Source organism: Chrysemys picta, unplaced genomic scaffold, assembly GCF_011386835.1.
Source record: "Chrysemys picta bellii isolate R12L10 unplaced genomic scaffold, ASM1138683v2 scaf1, whole genome shotgun sequence".
Lineage (NCBI taxonomy): Eukaryota > Metazoa > Chordata > Testudines > Emydidae > Chrysemys > Chrysemys picta.
Genome location: NW_027052708.1, coordinates 3,394,087 through 3,418,618, shown reverse-complemented (window position 1 = coordinate 3,418,618; position 24,532 = coordinate 3,394,087).

The window sequence follows — 24,532 nt, the reverse complement described above, 5'->3', positions numbered from 1 at the left end:
GTCTCAATAGCGAATTTCTCCATGTTGGCGGTCATGGGCTCCCGCTTCCTCTGCAACTCTGTGCTCCTGCTCTCATGAATCCACCTCATAGGTCCTCTCGTCCTTCTCTATAAATATCTATTCTCGTGACATCCGTCGTCAGCCAGCGCTTCCGCTGCAAATCTGCTCTCCTGTAGACGCCATACCATGGCAAGAACGGAGCCCGCTCAGCAAACTGCGGCAGTTATGAGCATTGTAAACGCCTTGCACAATATCCTGCAGTATATAAAGAACCAGAACCTGCACAAGCAGGCGAGGAGGTGATGGCAGCACGGTGGCGAGAGTGATGAGGACGCGGACACGGGCTTCTCTCAAAGTACGGGCCCCGGCAATTTGGACATCCTGGTGGTAATGGGGCAGGCTCATGCCGTGGAATGCTGATTCCGGGCCCAGGAAACAAGCACAGACTGGTGGGACCGCATAGTGTTGCAGGTCTGGGATGATTCCCAGTGGCTGCAAAACTTTCGCATGCTTAAGGACACTTTCATGGAACTTTGTACTTGCTTTCCCCTGCCCTGAAGCACATGAATACCAAGATGAGAGCAGCCCTCACAGTTCACAAGCAAGTTGCGATAGCCCTCTGGAAGCTTGCAATGCCAGACAGCTACTGATCAGTCGGGAATCAATTTGGAGTGGGCACATCTACTGTGAGGGCTGCAGTGATCCAAGTAGCCAGTGCAATAACTGAGCTGCTGCTATCAAGAGTAGTGACTCTGGGATATGTGCAGTTCATAGTGGATGGCTTTGCTGCAATGGGATTCCCTAACTGTGGTGGGGCGATAGACGGAACACATATCCCTATCTTGGGACCGGACCACCTTGGCAGCCAGTACACAAACCAAAAAAGGTATTTTTCAATAGTGCTGCAAGCACTGGTGGATCACAAGGGATGTTTCACCAACATCAACGTGGGATGGCCGGGAAAGGTACATGATGCTCGCATCTTCAGGAACTCTGGTCTGTCTGAACAGCAGCAGCAAGGAACTTACTTTCCAGACCGGAAAATAACCATTGGTGATGTTGAAATGCCTTTAGTTATCTTTGGGGACCCAGCCTACCCCTTAATGCCATGGCTCATGAAGCCATACACAGGCAGCCTGGACAGTAGTCAGGAGCTGTTCAACTATAGGCTGAGCAAGTGCTGAATGGTGGTAGAATGTGCATTTGGACGTTTTAAAAGCACACTTGTGCAGTTTACTGACTCGGTTAGACCTCAGCGAAACCAATATTCCCATAGTTATGACCGCTTCCTGTGTGCTTCACAATATTTGTGAGGGTAAGGGGGAGACATTTATGGCAGGGTGGGAGGTTGAGGCAAATCGCCTGGCCACTGATTATGCACAGCGGTTAGAAGAGCACAAAAGGGCACGCTGCGCATCAGAGAAGCTTTGAAAACCAGTTTCATGACTGGCCAGGCTACAGTGTGACAATTCTGTTCATTTCTCCTTGATGAAAACCCCCTTGGTTGACTCTAATTCCCTGTAAGCCAACCACCCTCCGCTCCCCCCTTCGATCACCACTTGCAGAGGCAATAAAGTCATTGTTGTTTCAAATTCATGCATTCTTTATTAATTCGTCACACACATGGGGGATAACTGCCAAGGTAGCCTGGGAGAGGTAGGGGAGGAGGGAAGGACAAGGCCACTCTGCACTTCAAAACTTATTGAATGCCAGCCTTCTGTTGCTTGGGCAGTTCTTTGGGATGGAGTGGTTGGGTGCCCAGAGGGTCCCCCCCACATTCTTGGGCGTTTGGGTGAAGAGGATATGGAACTTGGGGAGGAGGGTGATTGGTTACACACAGGCTGCAGCGGTGGTCTGTGCTCCTGCTGCCTTTCCTACATCTCAACCATATGCCGGAGCATATTAGTTTGATCCTCCAGTAGCCTCAGCATTGCTTCCTGCCTCCTCTCATCACACTAACGCCACCTATCATCTTGCTCCCACCACCTCTCCTCTTGCTCCTGCCATCTGTCCTCTTGCACATCCTTCCTGTCCTCGCATTCATTTTGTGCTTTCCTGCACTTTGACATTGTCTGCCTCCACGCATTCTGCTGAGCTCTTTCAGTGCGGGAGGACTGCATAAGCTCAGAGAACATTTCATCGTGAGTGTGTTTTTTTTCACCTTCTTGTCTGTGCTAGCCTCTGGGACGGAGATGATAGGGGGAGTGTTGAAACATTTGCAGCTGCAGGAGCAAAAAAAAAAGAAAGAGTATTATTTTAAAAGACACATTTTAGAGAACAATGGGTAGACTCTTTCATGGTGAACCAAGCTGTTAACATTACATAGCACGTGTGCTTTCGGTAGAAGGTCGCATTTTGCCTCTTATATTGAGGGTCTGCCCCTTCGGTGTGCGAGATCACACAAGCAGGGCCAGGCAACAGAATTCAGCTTGCAGGCAGCCATGGTAAGGCACAGTCTTTTGGCTTCTTTAACCTTCATAACATGTGGGAATGGTTTCAAACAGCAGCGCCCTCATGTCCCATACCAAGCACCCGTTGGGTTGGCCATTTAAAATGGGTGGGCCATTTAAAAGGAGGGGCTGCAGTTTTTGGGTTAACGTGCATCACAAACCCAACTAAACCCCCTCCCACACACACACACACAATTCTCTGGGATGATCGCTTCACCCCTCCCCATACCACGTGGCTAACAGCGGGAATGATTTATTTTCAGCCACAAGCAAACGGCCACCTCTGAACATCCCCTTAATAAAATTCCCCTATTTCAACCACGTGACCATGAATGATATCACTCTCCTGAGGATAACACGAAGAGATAAAGAACAGATGTTGCTTGAATGCCAGCAAACACCGGGACCATACGCTGCCATGCTTTGTTATGCAATGATTCCAGACTACGTGCTACTGGCCTGGTGTGGTAAAGTGTCCTACCATGGAGGATGGAATAAGGCTGCCCTCCCCAGAAATCTTTTGCAAAGGCTTTGGGAGTACCTCCAGGAGAGCTTCAATGAGATGTCCCCAGAGGATTTCCGCTACATCCCCAGACACATTAACAGACTTTTCCAGTAGCTGTACTGGCTGCGAATGCATCCCAAGTCTTCAGGGCAAATTAATCATTAAACATGCTTGCTTTTCAACCATGTATTATATTTACAAAGGTACACTCACCAGAGGTCCTTCTTTGCCTTCAATGTCTGCGAGCCCGCCTTGGGTGGGTTGGGAGGGTACTGTCTCCAGGGTGATAAACAGTTCCTGGCTGTCGGGGAGAATGGTTTCTCCTCTTCCTTGCTGTTTGCTCTCTTCAACCTCCTCCTCATTATCTTCCTCGTACCCACAATCTTCATCCCTGTTGCGTGAGACTCCCCCCTTGCAGGAGTCCACAAACAGGGGTGGGGTAGTGGTTGGGGCTGTCATAACTATAAAGGGAAGGGTAAGAGCTCTCCTGTGTACAGTACTATAAAATCCCTCCTGGCCAGAAACTCCAAAATCCTTTTCCCTGTAAAGGGTTAAGAAGCTCAGGTAACCTGGCTGACACCTGACCTAAAGGACCAATAAGGGGACAAGATACTTTCAAATCTTGGGGGGGGGAGGCTTTTGTTTGTGCTCTTTGTTTTGGGGGTTGTTCGCTCTTGGAACTAAGAGGGACCAGACATCCATCCAGGCTCTCCACATCTTTCTGAACAAGTCTCTTATATTTCCAACTTGTAAGTAAATAGCCAGGCAAGGCGTGTTAGTTTACCTCTGTTTTCTCAACTTGTAAATGTACCTTTTACTAGGGTGTTTACCTCTGTTTGCTGTAACTTTGAACCTAAGGCTAGAAGGGGGCCCTCTGGGCTCTTTAAGTTTGATTACCCTGTAAAGTTATTTTCCATCCTGATTTTACAAAAATGATTTTTACCTTTTTCTTTAATTAAAAGCCTTCTTTTTAAGAACATGATTAATTTTCCTTGTTTTTAGATCCAAGGGGGTTGGATCTTGATCCACCAGGAGTTGGTGGAAGGGAGGAGGGGGGTGGTTAATTTCTCCTTGTTTTAAGATCCAAGGGGTTTGGCTCTGTATTCACCAGGAAATTGGTGAAGAGTCTCTCAAGGCTACCCAGGGAAGGGAATTAGCATCGAGAGTGGTGGCAGCGGACCAGATCTAAGCTGGTAGTTAAGCTTAGAAGTTTTCATGCATGCCCCCACATCTGTACCCTAAAGTTCAGAGTGGGGAAGCAGCCTTGACAGGGGCACCCCCTAGAATTGCATGCAGCTCATCATAGAAGCGGCATGTCTGGGGATCTGACCTGGAACGGCCGTTTGCCTCTTTGGTTTTTTGGTAGGCTTGCCTGAGCTTCTTACGTTTCACGCAGCACTGCTGCTGGTCCCTGTTATAGCTTCTTTCCTTCATGCCCTTGGAGATTTTTTCAAATATTTTGGCATTTCGTCTTTTTGAACAGCGTTCTGATAGTACGGATTCATCTCCCCATATGGTGATCAGATTCAGTACCTTCTGTTCGGTCCAGGCTGGAGCTCTTTTGCGATTGTGGGACTCCACGAACACCTCTGCTGATGAGATCTGTACGGTCACCTGCACTGATCAGATTGCCACGCTAGCCAAACAGGAAATGAAATTCAAAAGTTCCCGGGGCTTTTCCTGTCTACCTGGCCAGTGCACAATGGAGCACTCTGGGATAGCTCCCAGAGGCCAATACCATCGAATTGAGTTCACATTACCCCAAATTCAACCCGGTGATGTTGATTTCAGTGCTAATCACCTTGTTAGGGAGGAGTACAGAAATTGATTTTAAGAGCTCTTTAAGTCAACAAAAATGGCTTCGTTGTGTGGATGGGTGCAGGGTTAAATCGATCTAATGCTGCTAAATTCGACCTAAACTTGTAGTGTAGACCAGGGCTTAGAGGGGAATTGAAGGCTGTTATAAAAATTATATATATGTGATAAGAATGAGTATATATGAGCAGTTAGGAATTGTAGAAAATTGATAAGGAAAGCAAAGGCATACAAGGAGAAATCCATAGCTAACAGAATTAAGGACAACTGGAAGCAATTTTTAAAGTATACTAGCAACAAAAAGAATCCTAAAAATGGTATCAGTCTATTTACTGGACAGAAATGGTAGAATTATCAGTAGCAATGGAGAAAAAAAAACAGTATATATTTTTATTCCATATTTGGGACAAAGTCAGATGAAGTAGTCATATCCCATGAGGATAAGGATGATGATGAAGAAGAAACTCAGGAGAATGTTAAACAGCAGCTACCATTAGACATTTGAGAATCAGCGGGTCTGGATAACTTGCAACCAAGAGTTTTAGAAGAAGTTGCCAAGAAGCTGTCTGAATAATAACTATTGGTTTTCAGTAACTCTTGGAACACTGGGGAAGCTTGAAAAGACTAGAAGAAAACTAATGTTGTGCCAGTATTTAAAAAGGCTGAACAGCATGACCTAGGTAATTGTAGACCTGTGAGACTGACATTGATTCCAGGCAAAATAATAGAACTTCTAATATGGAACTCATTTAATACAGAATTAAAGAGTGTAATATAATTAATGTGAATCAACGTGGGTTTATGGGAAATGGATCTTGTCAAATTACCTTGATATCTCTTTTTGGTGAAATTACAAGTTTTGTTGATAAATAGCATCATTGTGGTTATGGACTAAAAAGTGGTTACCTGACAAATGGAGCCACTGATAAGTTTAAGGTGCAAATTGCACAGGTCACTAATAACAGGTTCCTTACTCAGGGAGCTACCTAAGATTTTTATCTAGTGAGATGGGTGAATCAGACAAATAGAAATAGGAAGAATTTATTTAAATTTATTTTAAATCCAAATAAATCCAAGCATAATTATATGAAAACAAATACATATAACACAACACCCCCCAGCTCACATTCTTGCAATCTTATGGTGTCCTTATGTATCTTATTGTAAACTATTGTTAAATCTTATAACATTAGGTTAAGCTGTCATGCTAACTCCTTTCCTACATAGGCTATCATAACTACTAACAGACCCACTAGGCCTCATCTTATTGTCAAGCCTTCATTAGTTCATGCACAGATTCTTATGTAAACCTATTAGCAAGTCTTGCATTACAGCTCTAATGTCTTCTATTTTACTATCTTCAAACATTTTAATATGCCTTAACACATGATATATAATCTAATCTTGCAACACAGATTAGGTAGGCATTACAGGTCAACACAGGTCTCAAAATGTAACTGTAAACTGGGATTTATCATTGAGTGGGTGTGTTTCTAGTGGGGCCCCACAGGGATCAGTTCTTGGCCTTATGTTATTTAACATTTTTTATCAAAGACCTGGAAGAAAACAAAGTAATCTCTGATAAGGTTTGAAGATTACAACAGACTGGGGGAGTCGTAGATAATGAAAAGGACGGGTAATTGATACAGAATGATCTGGATCACTTGGTAAACTGGACACAAGCATATAATATGTGTTTTAATATGGCTACATGTTAAGTTATATATTTAGGAACAAAGAATGTAGACCATGCTTATAGGATGGGGCACCTTATCCTGGGAAGCAGTGACCCTGTGAAAGACTTAGGTTTGCCAACCCTCCTGGATTGCCAGGAGTCTCCTGGAATCGGGGTCAATTTCCTGGAGGCTACTGAAACCAATCCAGGAGATTTTAGGTGGCTAAAAGTCTGGCAGTGTAGCGGGGCAGGCAGGCTCCTAGACAGAGGTGCAGCCAGGGGGTTCAGCACGCTGCCCCCGCCCAGGGCAGAAACTCCACAGCTCCCATTGGCCAGGAACTGCAGCCAATGGGAGCTGTGGGGGCAGAACCTACAGGCTGAGCCACTTGACCATCCCTGAGCCTAGGAGCCAGACATGTTGGCCACTTCCAGGAGCTGCCTGACGTAAGCGCCGCCCAGCTGGAGCCTGCACCTCTCACCGTGTCCCACATCCCAACCCCTTGCCCCCGCCCTGAGCCCCATCCCGCACCCAAACTCCCTACCAGAGCCTGCATCCCTCGCCCCCTCACACACCGCAAACCCCTGCCCCAACCTTGAGCTCCTTCCCTCACCCAAATTTGCTCCTGGAGCCCACATGCCTCACTCTCTCCTACACCCCAACCTCCAGCTCCAGGCTCAGCCTGAAGCCGCCTCCCACACTCTAAACTCCTTGGCCCCACCTCCCAGCCTACAGCCCGCATCCTCTCCCATACCCCAACTGCCTGCTCAAGCCCAGTGAAAGTGAGTGAGGGTGAGGGAAAGCAAGTGACAGAGGGAGGGGGGATGGATTGAGTGGGGGCAGGGCCTCAGAGAAGGGGCGAGGCAGGGACATGGCCTTGGGGAAGTGGCATGGGTGTTTGGGATTGTGCAATAAGACATTTGGCAACCCTAGAAAAACTTGGGGCTCATGGTGGATAATCAGCTGAACATGACCTCCCAGTAAGAAGCTAGGGCCAAAAGAATTAATGCTTGGATGCATAAAGAGAGAAATAATGAGTAGGAGCAGGGAGGTTAAATTACTTCTGTAGTTTGCACTGATTCTACCCCTACTGGAGAAACTGTCTAATTCTGTTGCCCAATACTTAAGAAGGATTATCAAAGAACCTACACAGATGTAAGCAGAGTCAAAATGAGCTCTACCCTCGCATCTGGTGGTGAGCTGTGGAAAAAGATTTCAGGGGCTGATCTTGTCTGCATGGGCACAGCCACCCCACCTAGCATGATGGACTGCTTGCCCAAATGGTCACTTTGGCTGCTGTGGGAACCACAGTCTCTTTGTTATTGGGGCAGGTGTAATAAAGTGTTGCTATCCTGGTTATGTGATGCAAGGACAGTAGAACTGTACTCGGCACTTTATGACGGATGGATTCGCCCTCAGCCGAGTAGCACTTGCTAGGCAAGGGACATGGGTTCCAAAACCCAGTGAGTTGACAAATGGATGGATGGATGGAGTGAGCTATTTTTTATTTCTTTAGGAGTCTTGTTACATGCTGCAGAGCTGAAATCACTGATTCCTAGGTTTACATTAATACCACTGCTTTGGGCTAGTGGTTCAGTGTGTGCCAGCAGTGGGGTCCCCTACTAACAGCTGAAATCACTAAGACCTGATGTTACTATGAGCCCCCTGACTTTTGGGAATGCTCCGATGCCCTTGTTCAGGGCAGATAATTTGCCAAGTGGTACTTGATTGAAACAAAAGCCTCCAAAATGTTCAGGGTATGTTGAAGAACATCAATATGCAGAGTCTCTCCTCAATCTTCTAGACCAGTCCAGCTGGTCCTTCCATGGAAACAGAACACACAGAGGTTTGATGGGTTGTACCCTCTCATACAACGGTCTAACCATCATCTCTCAGTCTTTAGTTGTTCTGTCTGCTTCAGGTAGAGAATGTCATGCTCCTATACCAGATATGAACCAGCTACAGTGCTTGCTTCTGAGCGAGATACACACCAAATGTGTTCCTCATAAGATCCTTTAATGCTCAGACAGATGTGACAGAAATTAACTTAAATAAGGTATGTTACATACATCACCACCTAGTGGCTGAATAGTAGAATACAGTTGAATATGCCAGTACATCTCCCCCTTTAAGTTCTACATTCCTACCATTTACAATATTTACAGTCAAGTATCAGAGGGGTAGCCGTGTTAGTCTGGATCTGTAAAAAGCAACAGAGAGTCCTGTGGCACCTTTAAGACTAACAGATGTATTGGAGCATAAGCTTTCGTGGGTGAATACCCACTTCATCAGATGCTGTTCTTTGAAGCTCAGTATATATCAGTCTGTTAAGTGTCTGAATCATACTATTTTTCTAATTATACAACCCAAACCCATAAAAACTTGGTCATCTGGCTGTGCATTAGTTGCAGCGACAGGCTGTAGCTGGTCTAGAATCCTTGGGTCTTCTTCTAGATCTGCATCTGCCATCTGTACAGTTTGCTCTGTTGATTGTTCTTTCTCACGAATAAACAGTAAATGTCAACTGTTTCTGTTAGACTCTCCACTCTCAGATTCAATCACATATGATCTGGGAATTAAATTATTTTTTTCCCCCCACGACAGCTGGAGAGTTGCCCTCTGTAGCTCAAAGCAGCACACTGGAACCCCCACACTCACCCCTATCATATAAGTATAAATTTCATAGAATGATGCCATGTAAGATATCATATGAAAGGTTATGATCTCCTGAAACCCATTGTTCTGTCAAAATACATATATTGTTAATGTGTGTGATGTTATGAAATTTTGCTGTATGGTTGTTACTGTAAATTTGAGATTCTCCACTGCTAGTTACCCAGTGACAACAAAGGAAGTGAGCCACTCCCAGAAGGGTGTTAAACGACCATTAATCAGCAGGGGAGTGGTAAGAAAGGGATGTACAATGCTATAAGAGGGGTGTACAAGCATCACACAATGAGGGATTGCTCAAATCTGTGACTCAGAAAAGACCACCAGGACATGTCTGGGCTTGTGTTTTCCAGGCATATGGACTGAGGATATAAAATAGAGGACAATGGCATCATGTTTTTACCTTTCTCCTGCACCTACACTGCAAGTAGCAAGAATGCTGGGAAGACAAAGACTTGAACTGAGGAGACAAGTCCCAGGCTTAAAGAGGAAACCTGTGTATTAAAAATGGTAACCTCCCTGCAACATCCAGCGGAGTGAGAAAAACTACTTTATCCAAATACTGCCTAGTCTAATAAGATTTAAGAGTAAGGGTACGTCTACAGTACAAAATTAATTCAAAGTTATTTTATTCGAATTTCCAGAATCGAGTTCATACATTTGATGTTATGTGTCCCCACTAAAGCGCGTGAATTCAGTGCAGTGCGTCCACAGTACCGAGGCTAGCATCGAATGGCGGAGCGTTGCACTATGGTAGCTATCCTACAGTTCCTGCAGTCTCTGCCGCCCATTGGAATTGTGGGTTAAGCTCCCAGTGCATGATGGGGCAAAAACATTGTCGCGGGTTTTTCTGGGTGTGTGCCGTCACTTGCTCCTCCCTCTGTGAAAGCTACGGCAGATGCCATGCTGCCAGCAGACGGTGCAAAGGGCCAGCTCCAGGCACCAGCTTAGCAAGCAGGTGCTTGGGGCGGCCATCGTGAACAGAGCCGCACAGCTTCTGCCGCTTTCTCCATGTTGTCTGTTCTGGGCTCCCCTGGAAGATACAGAAGGCAACAATTCCCTGCTGTTTCTCGGCCATCGTGAACAGAGCTGCACAGCTTCCGCCGCAAACTCTGCTTTCCCGCTCTTGCAGCTCTAGTGAGCTTCCCGACTCCGTGAAAGCTACAGAAGACAACCATTTACTGCCTTTTATCGGCCATCTTGAACCGAACAGCTTATTTCGTGCCCTTTTTCAAGGATTACCCATGCAGGTGCCATTGCACGGCAAACATGGAGCATGCTCAGATCTCTGCTGCAGTTTTGACCATTGTAAATACCTCACGCATTATCCAGCAGTATGTTCAGTACTGCAAAACCGGGCGAGAAATGACGACAGTGCGATTACTATACTGATGAGGACATGGACACAGATGTTCCTAGATGCATGGCATGTGGTGATTGGGAGATCATGGTGGCATTGGGCCAGGTTCATGCCATGGAACGCTGATTCTGGGCCCAGGAAACAAGCACAGACTGGTGGGACCACATTGTGTTGCAGGTCTGGGATGATTCCCAGTGGCTGTGAAACTTCCGTATGCGTAGGGCCACTTTCATGGAACTTTGTGACTTGCTGTCCCCTGGCCAGAAGTGCAAAGACACCAAAATGACAGCATCCCTCACAGTTGAGAAGCAAGTGGCCATAGCACTGTGGAAGCTTGCAACGCCCGACAGCTACCGGTCAGTCGGGAATCAGTTTGGAGTGGGCAAATCTACAGTAGGGGCTGCTGTGCTGCAAGTAGTCATCGCAATCATTGACCAGCTGCTATCAAGGGTAGTGACTTTGGGAAATGTACAGACCACTGTGAATAGCTTTAATGTGCTGGGGTTCCCTAACTGCGGCGGGGCGATAGACAGAACGCATATCCCTAACTTGGCCCCAGCACACCGTGGCAGACAGTACATAAACCGCAAGGGGTACTTTTCCATGGTGCTGCAAGCACTGGTGGATCACAAGGGACGTTTCACCGAAATCAACGTGGGATGGCCGGGAGAGGTGCATGACGCTCGCATCTTCAGAAACTCTGGTCTGTTTGAACAGCTGCAGGAAGGGACTTACTTCCCAGACCAGAAAATTACTGTTGAGGATGTTGAAATGCCTATAGTTATCCTCGGGGACCCAGCCTACCCCTTAATGCCATGGCTCATGAAGCCGTAGACAGGCACCCTGGACAGTAGTAAGGAGCAGTTCAACTATAGGCTGAGCAAGTGCAGAATGGTGGTAGAATGTGCTTTTGGACGTTTGAAAGGGTGCTGGTGCAGTTTACTGACTCGGTTAGATCTCAGCACAACCAATATTCCAATTGTAATTGCTGCTTGTTGTGTGCTCCACAATATCTGTGAGAGGAAGGGGGAGACTTTTATGGTGGGGTGGGAGGTTGAGGCAACTCGCCTGGCGGCCAATTTCGCACAGCCAGACAACAGGGCGATTAGAAGAGCACAGCAGGGCGCACTGCGCATCAGAGAAGCTTTGAAAGCCAGTTTCATGACTGGCCAGGGTACAGTGTGTGGGGGGGTTGTTGTGTGACAGTTGTGTTTGTTTCTCTTGAAGTTACTCGCCCCCTATATATATGAAAGGAAATAAAGACAAAATTGTTTAAAAACTATTATTTGTTGCAGAACGCATTGAGAGAAATGAGAAGGTAGATTGGGGCGGGGGGGGGGGGGGTTGGGTTAGGGGGGTGGAGGAGGAGGGAAGGACAAGTCCAGAAACCAAATCAAAAGTTCGCATATGCCAGCTTTCTGGTGCTTGGGCTATCCTCTGGGGTTGAGTGTGTGGGTCCCCGTAGCCTCCCCCCTCGTGTTCTTGGGCATCTGGGTGAAGAGACTATGGAACTTGGGGAGGAGGGAGTTTGTTTATACAGGGGCTGCAGCAGCAGTCTGTGGTCTTGCTGCCTTTTCTGCGTTAGATCCACCATACAGAGGAGCATGTCAGTTTGCTCCCCCATGAGCTTGACCATAGCGTCCTGCCTGCTCTCATCGCGCGCCTCCCTCCTCTCTTCGTGTTCCTGTAATGCTTTATGGGACTTCGCAATTGTTTGCCTCCATGCATTCAGCTGGGCCCTATCAGTGCGGGAGGACTGCATGAGCTTGGAGAACATGTTGTCCCGAGTTTGTTTTTTCCACCTTCTAATCTGGGCCAGCCTCTGGGATGGAGTAGATAGGGGCTGCGTTGAAACATTTGCACCTGCGGGAGGAGAAAAAGGGAGGGTAGTATTTTAAAAAATACATTGCAGAGAACAAAGGGGGCACTTTGGTATGAGTAAGCCATCACACACGGCTAGGCAATGGAATTCAGCTTGCAGGCAGCCTAGGGGCACACGGGGTTCTGCTTCTTCTACATTCATTTCAATGCTTTTAAACTGCTGGGCCCCCTTTCCCACAGCAAACAATGCCTGGTGGGTTTGCCATATAAAAGAATGGCCTGTGGACTCTCTGGGATGATCACTGCACACAACAACCCCCCCCACACACACACACACCCCGCACCCACCACGTGGCTCCGATGAGGCTCAGAGCAGGGATGAGCCCTTTACACTAAATGTGAACAACCCAGCGCGGCTGGGTCGTCGTCCCCCCCGCCCCCCACCGCGTGGCTCCGATCAGGCTCTCATTCACCAGAAGTACCTTCTCCAGGGTCATGGTCCAGGAGCCCACCTTGGGAGTGAGGGGAGGCTATTGGTTTCAGCGTTAAGAATAGTTCCTGGCTGGGGGGAAAACGGATTCCCCACTTGCCGCCTGTGCACTGTCATCCTCCTCTTCCTCTTCGTCCTCCAATGTCTCTTCCTCCTCGCTCTGTGCAACTCCCCCCTTGCAGGTGTCCACAGACAGTGGTTGGGTAGTGGTGGCATCACCCCCCATAATTGCAGGGAGCTCACGGTAAAAACGGAATGTATGGGGCTGTGACCCAGGGTGCCCGTTTGCCTCCCTGGCTTTTTGGTAGGCTTGCCTGAGTTCCTTGATTTTTCTACAACACTGCTCTGTGTCTCTGGAGTAGCCTCTTTCCGTCATGGCCCTGGAGACTTTAGCATAGGTATTTGCGTTCCTTTTTTGGAACATAGTTCTGCCATAACAGACTCATCTCCCCAACATGCATTGAGATCCAGTACCTCCCGTTCGGACCATGCTGGAGCTCATCTGTGAATCTGAGACTGCGTGGACTCTGCATAGTCGCCTGTGATTGTGGACTGTGCTGATGGTCACCTGTGCTGCTGGTGACCAAACAGGAAATGAAATTCAAAAGTTCCTGGAGCTTTTCCTGCCCACCTGGCTAGTGCATCAGAGTTGAGAGTGTTGTCCAAAGCGGTCACAAGGGAGCATTTTGGGATAGCTCCCGGAGGCCAATAACATCGAATTGCATCCACAATACCTTTAACCCGGGATTGCAATCTCAATTTAAGCACTACTCCACTTGACAAGGTGGAGTACAGAAATCGAATTAAAGAGCCCTTTAAATAGAAAAAAACGGTTTGGTCATGTGGACGGAATCATTTTCGAATTAATTCCGCTAATTCTGAAATAACAGGCTAGTGTAGACCAGGCCTTAGACTTTTGCACTTACCACTTACTTTCTTGGTTAACTCGCTCTGACCTTTTGTGCCTACCACTTATAATCACTTAAAATCTCTCTTTCTGCAGTTAATAAACCTGTTTTATGTTTTTACTTAAAACAGTGTGTTTTTGTTGAAGTGCTTGGGAAATCTCAGCTCAGTTACAAAGACTTGTGTGTATCCTCTCCACATTGAGGGAGTGGCTAACTGGGTAATAAACGTACACTGGTCAGGCTTCTGACCAGGGCAAGATGGTATATTCCGGGGATGCAAGGCTGGGGGCTTGGGCAATTTGCTCGTGTCTTTGTGTGATTCTTGCGTGACTCAGGGAGCAGTCACACAATTTGGCTGGCGGGAGGGAGCTCCACATGCTGTTGTGCTGAGTGATAACAGTGCCTGGAGGGGTTTGCTGCTTGTCACTAGGAGAGCATTGTGAGAGACAGCCCAGGCTAGAGAGTTAAGGAGGTACAGTGGTACCCCGGTTTCATGTTGGATCCCTTCACAAGGAGCTGTCTATCCTTTATCTCCATTCGATTTGACATGAACACGGTCACCAGATTCTAGACATGGCTGTACTCAAACTGAATTAAATCTGTTGTATAAGTGTTCATAAGCTCTTTTAGCCTTTTTATCCAATTTGGCTACTTTCTTCATGACTGGCCAGTTTGGAGACAGATTCTTTTCCAAAGTTGGAACAGGAGTTCTGAGTAGCCTTCCCATCAGGAGTTGTGCTGGACTATATCCAGTAACAGCTATTGGTATAGATCTGTAACTCAGAAGAGCAAGGAATGGATCTTTCTCCTGTAGGATTTTCTTGGCTATCTGTACAATTCTCTTTGCTTGTGGGTAATGTGGGCCACTAATAATATGATCAAACTCATATTTCATTCAGAACAACTTAAATTCTGCTACAGTGAACTGTAGTCTGTTGTCTATTACTAGTTCTTCTGAAATACCAAAGTGAGCAAAAGTGTGGCACGTAATGGCTTTCAAGTACATTCTTTCTATAGAGCTGGGAAAATAGTTCACAATGCCTATGATGTCCTCTGAATTTGCATAAATCTGCAGCTAGTGTTTTCCAATGTCTCTCAGGTAGAGAGTTGTTATTAAAGGGTCTTTGTGTTGGGTTGATCTGTTAGTTCTGCAGTGCTCACATGCAGATAATTTAGTCTTTATTCTTTCTGTCCACACTGACTGGTTGGCATGTTTGTGGTATTTAGTTAATCCTTAATATTCTTCATGGATGAGGTTTAGGATTTCTCCTCTCCTTTCATTTGGAATTATGATACAATTGCCTATAACCATGATTTCATATGACTCACTATATTGTCCATGGTCAGCGAATTAGTCTCTTGTCCTTTCCAGAGTGTCCTTTAGATACTTGGGCCAGCCGCCCCAATGTAACTTAGAACTTCCTGAAGTTGCGTGTCTGTCCAGATTGCTGTTTGTAGTTGGGGTTGTCTTATCTGACACTGGTCTGTATGTGTCCATAGCATCCATGTGTATGCCTTTATGTCATCTTCAAGCTCACAGGTAACTGAGTGTGATTCCAGGGTCTGTGACAGAGTGTCTGCTACTACTAGATTTTCCCAGGATCATATTTATCAATTGGGTTAAATTGCACTAACCTTATCAAAAGACATTAGCATCTCAGCGGTACTTGAAGATTACAAGCAGTTTACGGTCTGTTATCAGTGTACATGAATCCAATCCACACTGATATCTGTAAAAGTTCTCACATGCCCATACATTTCCCAGGCACTCCTCTTCAATCTGTGCATGTTGTTTTTCTGCGTCTATGAGGGTGCAAGAGCAAAATGCGACTAGCTTCCACTCAGAGCCATTTTGTTGCATCAATACACCACCCAGGCCAGAACTGCTTGCATCTGCCTGGACCAGTATGGGTTTTTTTCACATCACAGCACTTGAGAACTGGAGCCATTTAGATCATTTATTTTATCCTTTTCAAGGCAATTTCTTGATTTACCCCCAGAACCAAGATGTGTTGGACTTTAGCAGTGGTAATTCAGTGGTTTTGTCATTGAAGAAAGGTCTTGTAGGTATCCACTAAGGTAATTTACCATCCCTGGTACATGGTCTTAGTTCAGTTACATTTGTGCATTCAATTCTAAAATTGCTTTTACTGTCTCAGGGCTAGGACTAATTCCATCTTTGTTTAGTGTCTGTCCCAAAAACTTGATTTGGGATAGGCAGAAAATGCATTTTTCCTTGTTTAGCTTCAGTCAAGACTGAGTGATTAGGGTTTGGACTTCACTGAGGGCTGTGTTGTTCACTCTGGGGAGGAAGTCGTGAAGTGCTCTGACGATATATTTTTCTCTCACAACTGCTTCATTACATTTTTTAAGATCATACAGATTCGTATATTCCATTTTTCTTTTGGGGAACACCCTGCTGTTGGCTCAGAGATCTTCTTGATTATGTCAATCTGCTCCATTCTCTTTTACTCAGTTTCCACTTTATGAAGTAAGTGGGTAGGAATCCTACAGACTGTATATACACGTACACATGTGCAGTATTGTTTTTTAAGGTTATTTGTACTGGATCGCCTTTCAAAAGTCCAATATCACCAAATATTCCATCAAGTTCTTCCATCTTTCCCACTAGGCCCATCATGGCTGCCATGCTGGGGCTGAGAAGGCTGTTGGTCTCTGTTCCTTTGATAACATGCATCTGAATTCACAGCTTTTGGGGTAGTCTACAATACAAAATTAGATCAACTTAAGTTAGGTCGACCTTCAGCCATCGTAGTAATTAAATCATCTGTTGGTGTCCACGCAACCCTCCTTTTGCTGGTGATGTCTGTCCTCACCAGAAGCATTTACACTGATTGAAGCTGGGCATTGTGGGGCACTGACAGCCACAGTGTGGGGCACTGACAGCCCTACAGGGCTCACAAATGGAGCTCTCCCCACCCACACCATCCTTCGATTGACAACCCAAACTGTGAGCCAAGCACAGGGTTCAATTTCACAGCAGGGAGCCTACCAGCAGTTAAATTGACATTCTTGTCAGTTTCATGACTGCTATCAGTTGATGTTTGGTCTCCCGCTCTAGTTGTCAGCCCCTGTGGGGTTCACAGCTGGAGCCCCCTCCTTGACAACAGACTGAGTTCTCAGCCCTGTGCAGTGTTCAGAGATGGAGGTCGGGGAATTCACCTCGCACGCATGAGGCTCAGGTTCTAGTCCCCACTCTACCTGATGCGGAGAAGGTATTTGAATTCACATCTCCTGCACGACAGACAAATGTGCTGTTGTGAATTTTTTCTCATTTTGAAGCTGTTTCACTTGTAATAAATAACTTTAACAGAAGTGAAGAGGAAAGCTGAGTATGCTCAAGATGGACACACTAGTGTGCCATCTTGGGCCTAGGAGTTAGAGAGGGAACTGAGTGTGGTTTGCCCCACACACACTGTCATAACTATAAAGGGAAGGGTAACAGCCCTCTTGTGTACCATACTATAAACCCTCCTGGCCAGAGACACCAAAATCCTTTTACCTGTAAAGGGTTAAGAAGCTCAGGTAACCTGGCTGACACCTGACCCAAAGGACCAATAAGGGGACAAGATACTTTCAAATCTTGGTGGGGGGAAGGCTTTTGTTTGTGCTCTTTGTTTTGGGGGTTGTTTGCTCTTGGGACTGAGAGGGACCAGACATCAATCCATGCTCTCCAAATCTTTCTGAACAAGTCTCTCATATTTCAAACTTGTAAGTACAGCCAGACAAGGTGTGTTAGTTTTATCTTTGTTTTCTCAATTTGTAAATGTACCTTTTACTAGGGTGTTTACCTCTGTTTGGTGTAACTTTGAACCTAAGGCTAGAGGGGGTTCCTCTGGGCTCGTTAAGTTTGATTACCCTGTAAAGTTATTTTCCATCCTGATTTTACAGAGATGATTTTTACCTTTTTCTTTAATTAAAAGCCTTCTTTTTAAGAACCTGATTGATTTTTCCTTGTTTTTAGATCCAAGGGGGTTGGATCTTGATCCACCAGGAGTTGGTGGGAGAAAGGAGCGGGGATGGTTAATTTCTCCTTGTTTTAAGATCCAAGGGGTTTGGATCTGTATTCACCAGGGAATTGGTGAAGAGTCTCTCAAGGCTACCCAGGGAAGGGAATTAGCACATTGGGAGTGGTGGCAGCGGACCAGATCTAGGCTGGTAGTTAAGCTTAGAAGTTTTCATGCAGGCCCCCACATCTGTACCCTAAACTTCAGAGTGGGGAAGGAGCCTTGACACACACCTATATAGCCTCAGTGTCTGCCATGAGGAGGCACAGGGAATATGCATGGGCCAAACGGAAATCTCCGATCAAGGCCTCGAGAGGTGTATGTGCACCTGCAGTGGAGCACCCATAGGACATTACCTGAAGGACTGTCAGGTAGTTTCTGGTGTGTAGAGGCATGGGCATGGTTTCGGGGTGGTGGTGGGGCATTGCCCCCCCAAACAGAGGCGAGGCATGTAGGGGCTGTGGGGTTATGTGCCACCTCCTCATTTATGTGAGCATTGAGATGCTCTGCTCGGCCTGCTGGTGGGGAGAGGTGCCGCACTGCCCTGCTCTGTCCTTCCCACAGTGTGACCTCCTCTTTCCTCAGCATGATTCCTGCTCACTTGGCCCCTTGCCCCCCCCAGCTGGGCCTGGGAGGGGACAGGGTGGGGGAGGAATGGAGCTGTTTTTCTTGCTGCTGCCTCCTGTGTCCTAGTGCCCTCCAGGTTACTGTACAAAGGTGAATGCCCATGGGGGGGGGGGGCAGGGCAAGGGGATGGGGTTGTGGAAGAGACAGTGATGAAAGGGGGTGAGATAGGGCAAGGGGAACAGATAGGGTGGGAAGTGGGGGATGGGATGGGGCAGAGGACAGTGGGTAGGGGAAGGGGGTTGGGATGGGGAAGAGAAAGGGAAACAAGAATGGGGGTGGGGGAAGCATATGTTGTCCCCTTGGCAGCAGCACGAGCCCCAGCCGCAGCCAGGAGGCAGTTGCAGCAGCACCAGAAGGCACCAGATCAGCACCATTGCTGCAGCAGCTGGTGTCGGAGTGGCTGCAGCTCCTGTGCTCAGGTGACCACAGGAGACAGCAGCAGCTGGGGCTCCCCTGTTAAGCTGGCCCAGTTGTCTCAGCACCGGCGTCCAGGTACCACTCCAGGAGAGTGCCAATGAGTCAATGGAACTGGCTTTAGCATGCGCATGTTTGTGTGTGTGTGTGTGTGTGTGTGTATGCATATGTGCACTTTGCCCCCTCCCCCCTGCCTTTAGCTGTCAGACTACAGCTATGCATAGAGGGGAAGTGAGTAGGTAGATGTGCTAGAAGATACAGGCACAGGAAATTGTGGGAATTGCATTGGAGGATTATCTAACCACGATGCCAAGTCCATGCCTTTGCTGTCCCCACACTGCAAAGTGGGCAGATAAGGGGGTAGGTCAAGTATTAACATATGCTTCGCCCCATGCCACCAACCAAACACACCAGCATGGATTCAGGGCCCTACATGTGTGTTTAAGGGCTTTGCGTGTGGATGGTAGAGGCGGTTTGATGACACCATATGTCACAACTCATGGAAAGGCTGCAGTTTAGATACACCCTTAGGCCTTGCAATGCTGGGTGGAGAAACACCTAAATACCTTTATAATTCTGGTCGTAAAGGCCACTCATTGTCCACTATTGTTCACAAGCTGTTCTGAGCCATCCTACTGTAAGGGCATCAAGCTAACAATTTATGCAGCTTAAGTTCCTTCAGTAAGCTGGGTATGCAGCAGATCTTGCTGACCATTAGTTATAAACAAAACATGTGACGAGTTTTGGCTTTTGAATAATTGGCTCACCTGCACCAAAATGTATTAGGAGGTATGCGTAAGTATTCAACAGATGATTTGGATCAACAATTCTTAGCACAATGTTTCCAAACAGTTCACGTTGACTATTTTCTATTCACTATTTGTGGTGTGTGATTGGTCCCAGAGTAACATGTCTGCTCCTTGACCTAATGAACACAACTTTTAGAGAACAATACAAGAAGAATAGGGATTTGGCCTAGTGATAAGAGTTTTTTTTTTTAAAAATGGACTTTACTAATGTCATATTAATGTGCACTCAGAATGAGACATATAGAGATATAGATACAAATAATTAAAAATAATTGTATATATTACTGTAGTGTTCAGAAGCCCCCAGTTAGGATTAGGGTCCTGAACACTGTACATTGAGGACTGTACAAACATATATGTTAAAAGATATTCCCTGCCCTGCAAACTCTTACAGTCTATAAATATATAGGAGTGAGAGCGAGCACACACTCCCCAAGAGCCAAATTACTGGGGTTTCACAGTTCTATTTACAGCTGTATGTTTTTATGAGTGCACAGGTGTGATTTTCAGCTGCTGTTATCTCTTATAAGGATGTTTATATAAGAGATGGAGTTAATAGCAGAATTTACACAGAGGGGAGGAAGGAGCGACATTGCCTGAGGGGAAATGAGTGGTGGGAAAGAAACCACTTTCTTCCTCACTCAGGCCCTGAGGGAGTTTGAGACTTCTATAGATGAGGTTCTCTGGTTTCTGCAGTTCAGTCTGAGTTTTATAAGGGTTAATCTCTGTATCTCACCTGAGAAAATTTTGGGACCCTTTTTTTAAGCACACACCTGAGACAAATCTCTCTGGATCAGGATATGTGTGTGTGTGCGCGTGTGCATGTTTGTGCACTTTCCTGTATGCAACAAAGAGTCTGTTTCAGAAGGTTTCTCTGGTAGTCAGAAATGTACTAAGGGCATGTCTACACTGGCAGAGTTACACGCCGGCAGTTACAGCACCGCTCAGAGAGTGCAGAAGGGAAACCGTTGTTGTGTGTTTACATGGTCACCTGCCTGCGCAATAGCGTGTTCACACTTGTGGCACTTGAAGCGGTATTCGGAACAGTGTACTCTGGGCAGCTATCCCACAGAGCACCTCTTTCTCTTCTGCCGCTAAGACTTGTGGGAAGGCAGAGGGGGTCGCAGGGCATCCTGGGTCCTGTGCCAATGCCCCGTGATGAAATGCTTCACATCCCAGCAATCCCTGTGCTTCCATTCGCATTTGGTGCCATCTTTCAATGGTTTGTGTACTGCACACCCTACCTCTTTGGGCTGCAGGAATGGATCCCAAACTGTTGACCAGTATGCTTTTGTTCTCACTAAAATGTCACAAGTGGCAGTGGAGTTATTCCTGAAGGGTTAAAATCCATGTGCATGTTATATAACAACCTGGTATATGAATTATGCCAGCTCTTTTCCAGACCTAAAGTCCAGAGTTTGGTCTGGAGACCAGAGGCCTAGCTAATAGTGATCAGCTAAGAGAAAGCTGGGGTAAACAAAATAACATTGCCTTTGCTAAGATCTGCTTGGTCAGTAGAAATGCCAGATGTTGAAGCAATAACTGAATAATTATGTTTCATCCAATGTTTCAAATTGAACAAAGAATCCCTATTCCTATTGTGTTTCTCCTGAAGGGAAAACAGTCTTCCCACAGATCCAACCTTGAGTTTATGAAATATTGGCACATGTCACTATAATGATATGGCATCCTTCCACCTCCCTTCCAAGGGACCAATGCCCTGCCTTAAGACATAAAGGAGACAATCTCTATTTTCATATGCTTTCACTGTTTCTTTGCTTTATCCCCTAGACATGTACCTGTCGGACAATCAAAGGAGTTACTCCGTTCCTATGGACCCCAAATCAGAATTCAACATATATATTTTATACTAATAACATTTTATCAAAGTATTAATCAAATGTTAATTTGCTAACTTGAGACCATGGGCGGAGACATTGTGTAACCTTTTAACCATTGGCTATTGTGCTATCTTGTCTTGCTGCAAAACCTATCCCGGGGTGTGGAACTGCCTACCCCGTCACCTTCCCCCGCCCATGGAAAATCTATATATTTCATTGTAATCAATTGATTGACAGTGTCTCTGAGCCTAATAAGCCAGGTGACACTCCGCCAGCGCTGTGTGTAATAAACCACTATGCTTTGACCTCTACACGGTGTGGATTTATGTCGTTCATTCCTTAAACTACAAAGGCAAGAAGAGTGCGACATTGATCTTGTCACACGTAGTAGCTATGACATGAGATTGCTTGTGTCATTCACGGAGGTGCTGACCACAATGGAACACTGCTTTTGGGCTCGGGAAACAAGTTCTGAGTGGGGGATCACATTGTGATGCACATCTGGGATGACGAGCAGTTGCTGCAGAACTTTCGGATGAGGAAAGCCACATTCATGGGACTGTGTGATGAGCTCGCCCCAGCCCTACGGTGCAAGGACACGAGAATGAGAGCTGCCCTGCTGTTGGAGAAGCATGTGGCGATTGCACTGTGGAAGCTGGCTACTCCAGACTGCTACTGATCGGTCGCTAACCAGTTCGCAGTGGGAAAGTCTACCATTAGACTCGTATTGACGGAAGCGTGCAGGGCCATTAATTGCATTCTGCTCCAAAAGACCGTGTCTCTCGGCAACATTGTAGATGGCTTTGCACAAATGGGCTTCCCTAACTGTGGAGGGGCGATAGATGGCAGCATCTTCCAATTCTGGCACCAGCCCACCTAGCCACAGAGTACATTAATCTCAAGGGGTATTTCTCAATGGTTCTCCAGGAGCTTGTGGATCACTGTGGACGTTTCACAGACATTAATGCAGGCTAGTCCAGAAAGGTGCATGACGCAAGCATCTTTCGGAACACTGGCCTGTTCAGGAAGCTGCAAGCAGGGACTTTCTTCCCAGACCAGAAGATCACTGCAGGGGAAGTCGAAATGCCCATTGTGATCCTGGGAGACCCCACCTACCCCTTAATGCTGTGGCTTAGGAAGCCATACATGGGGCAACATGCTGAACTGCTCCTTGCTGCTGTCAACAGGCTGAGCAAGTGCAGAATGACTGTTGAGTGGGCTCCAGTGAATGCCTGCATGGCTCAGAACACTGGTTGGCTGGCCAGGGCCCTACTTTTATACAGTCCAGGGTATAACAGCCTGTAACCCCCTTTGCCCCTGGGGTGGTTTATTCACTTCACTCCCATCCTTTACCTTCTGCAGGGATGATCTGAGAGGGATGAAGCCTGAGAGCATCTTGCCATCAACAATGACCATGCTGGAGCGATTGCTCTTCCCGGCATAACTGAAACTAGAGAGACTGGATCAGTCTGGACCACAAATGAGGAGGAAACACAATGATACGTTCTGCCCCAGAGCACGAATAGCCTGTGAAGACTTTTCTGGTTTACCTGTTCCATTGTGATTACTTAATTACATCGTGGAAAGAGAGAGGGTAGTGAAAGGCCACCCGGAGCAATAGGCCATGAGAGGAGCCTCTTAATACAGTGCCTGGTTTCTACGGTGGTAACACCTAGAGATGGGGTATTTCTATGAAGAACGGTAAGTTTCATGCAGGGTGAGGGAGCTAATGTTCCAGGTGTTTGACTAGGACCATAGTACAGGGACATGATCCCAAATTATTGGACTTGGTTATCTGGGGCCATTGAATACAAATCACATTTTGGGACAGTTCCCTGCATCAAGAATAGGCAACAGGTGTCTCAGCAGGAGGAAGTGCTTCAGGGGACTCAAGCGCCATAGGGTTGCTGCTGGAGTAGGGTGATCATATTTCCCAAATGGAAAACAGGACACCGCATGGGGCTGGCTTGAGCTGCTCTCCTGAGCCACCCTCCCTGCTCTGGGCTGGGGCCGCTGCTCGCTCAAGCCCTGCCTAGCCCCTGCACGAAGCTGTCACTGCTTGCTTGAGTCCTTTCTGCCCCTCATGCAAGGCTGTTGCTGTGTGCTGGAGCCCTGCCTACCCCCTACCTGAGCCCTGCCTCTCCCCCTGTGCAGGGCTACCATCGCCCATCCCCCCTGCACCACACTACAAGAACAAATAGGACAAATGCCCACTTTTTCCAAAAAAGTTAGAACAGCTAGGACAGGGCTTAAAAGAGGGACTGTCCTGGCCAAAATGGGACATATGGTCCCCCTAGGCTGGAGAGAACCCAGTGTACTTACAATGGGCTGCTGCAATGTGGCAACTGCCATGTAAATTATTCATTGGTCATATGCATGTTGTGGTTTGTATTCATCCCTATAACAACAAGGTGGCTAAAGGGGTGCAGGGAGCAAACATGAATCATCCCCATTATGAAACACCACTATCATGTACTCAACTGTCTAGTGTATGTGTGCACTGCGGGGCATAGTTGGATGAAATAAGAAGTGCTTAGTTGTAGGCCCTATAGTGCTAACAGCTAGTGGAGAATCTCCTTTAGCTCCAGTCATTGAGGCCTGGGGTTTGGGGTAGGAGAAGCCAAGTCTTATGGACACAGTCACAGTACAGCCCTGATGGGTCATGCAGTGCAGCAGAGGGACAACAGGGAAGTCCTTGGGTGCCACAGATTTGTTCTAATATTTATAACCAGTAATCCTGTTTTAAACCCCTGTCCGCCCCCATTTCCCAGTTGGCTGGTTCTTGTCATTCAGGGAGCTTGGGCAATGGTGGGAAGTGACCTGACTGAAAGGAGAAGATAAAACGTTGCTGCAAGGCAGCTGTGCAGGAAGCATTCACTGTCTGTAGAGAGAGATTGAACCCAGATGTCTTTTGGGGCACGAGGATCTTGTATCTCAGGATTGTCTATATCAAAGGGAAAATAATCCTGACAATAAAACCCCAATCACTCCCATCCTGCCTTTAACACTGTGGCATTTCTCAAACACCTTTCTGACAGATCTGTCTCTATCCTCTATTTTCCACATCATTAATTCAGATCAGATTAATTTCTGACTCAAATACTACAGCACAGCAACTCCT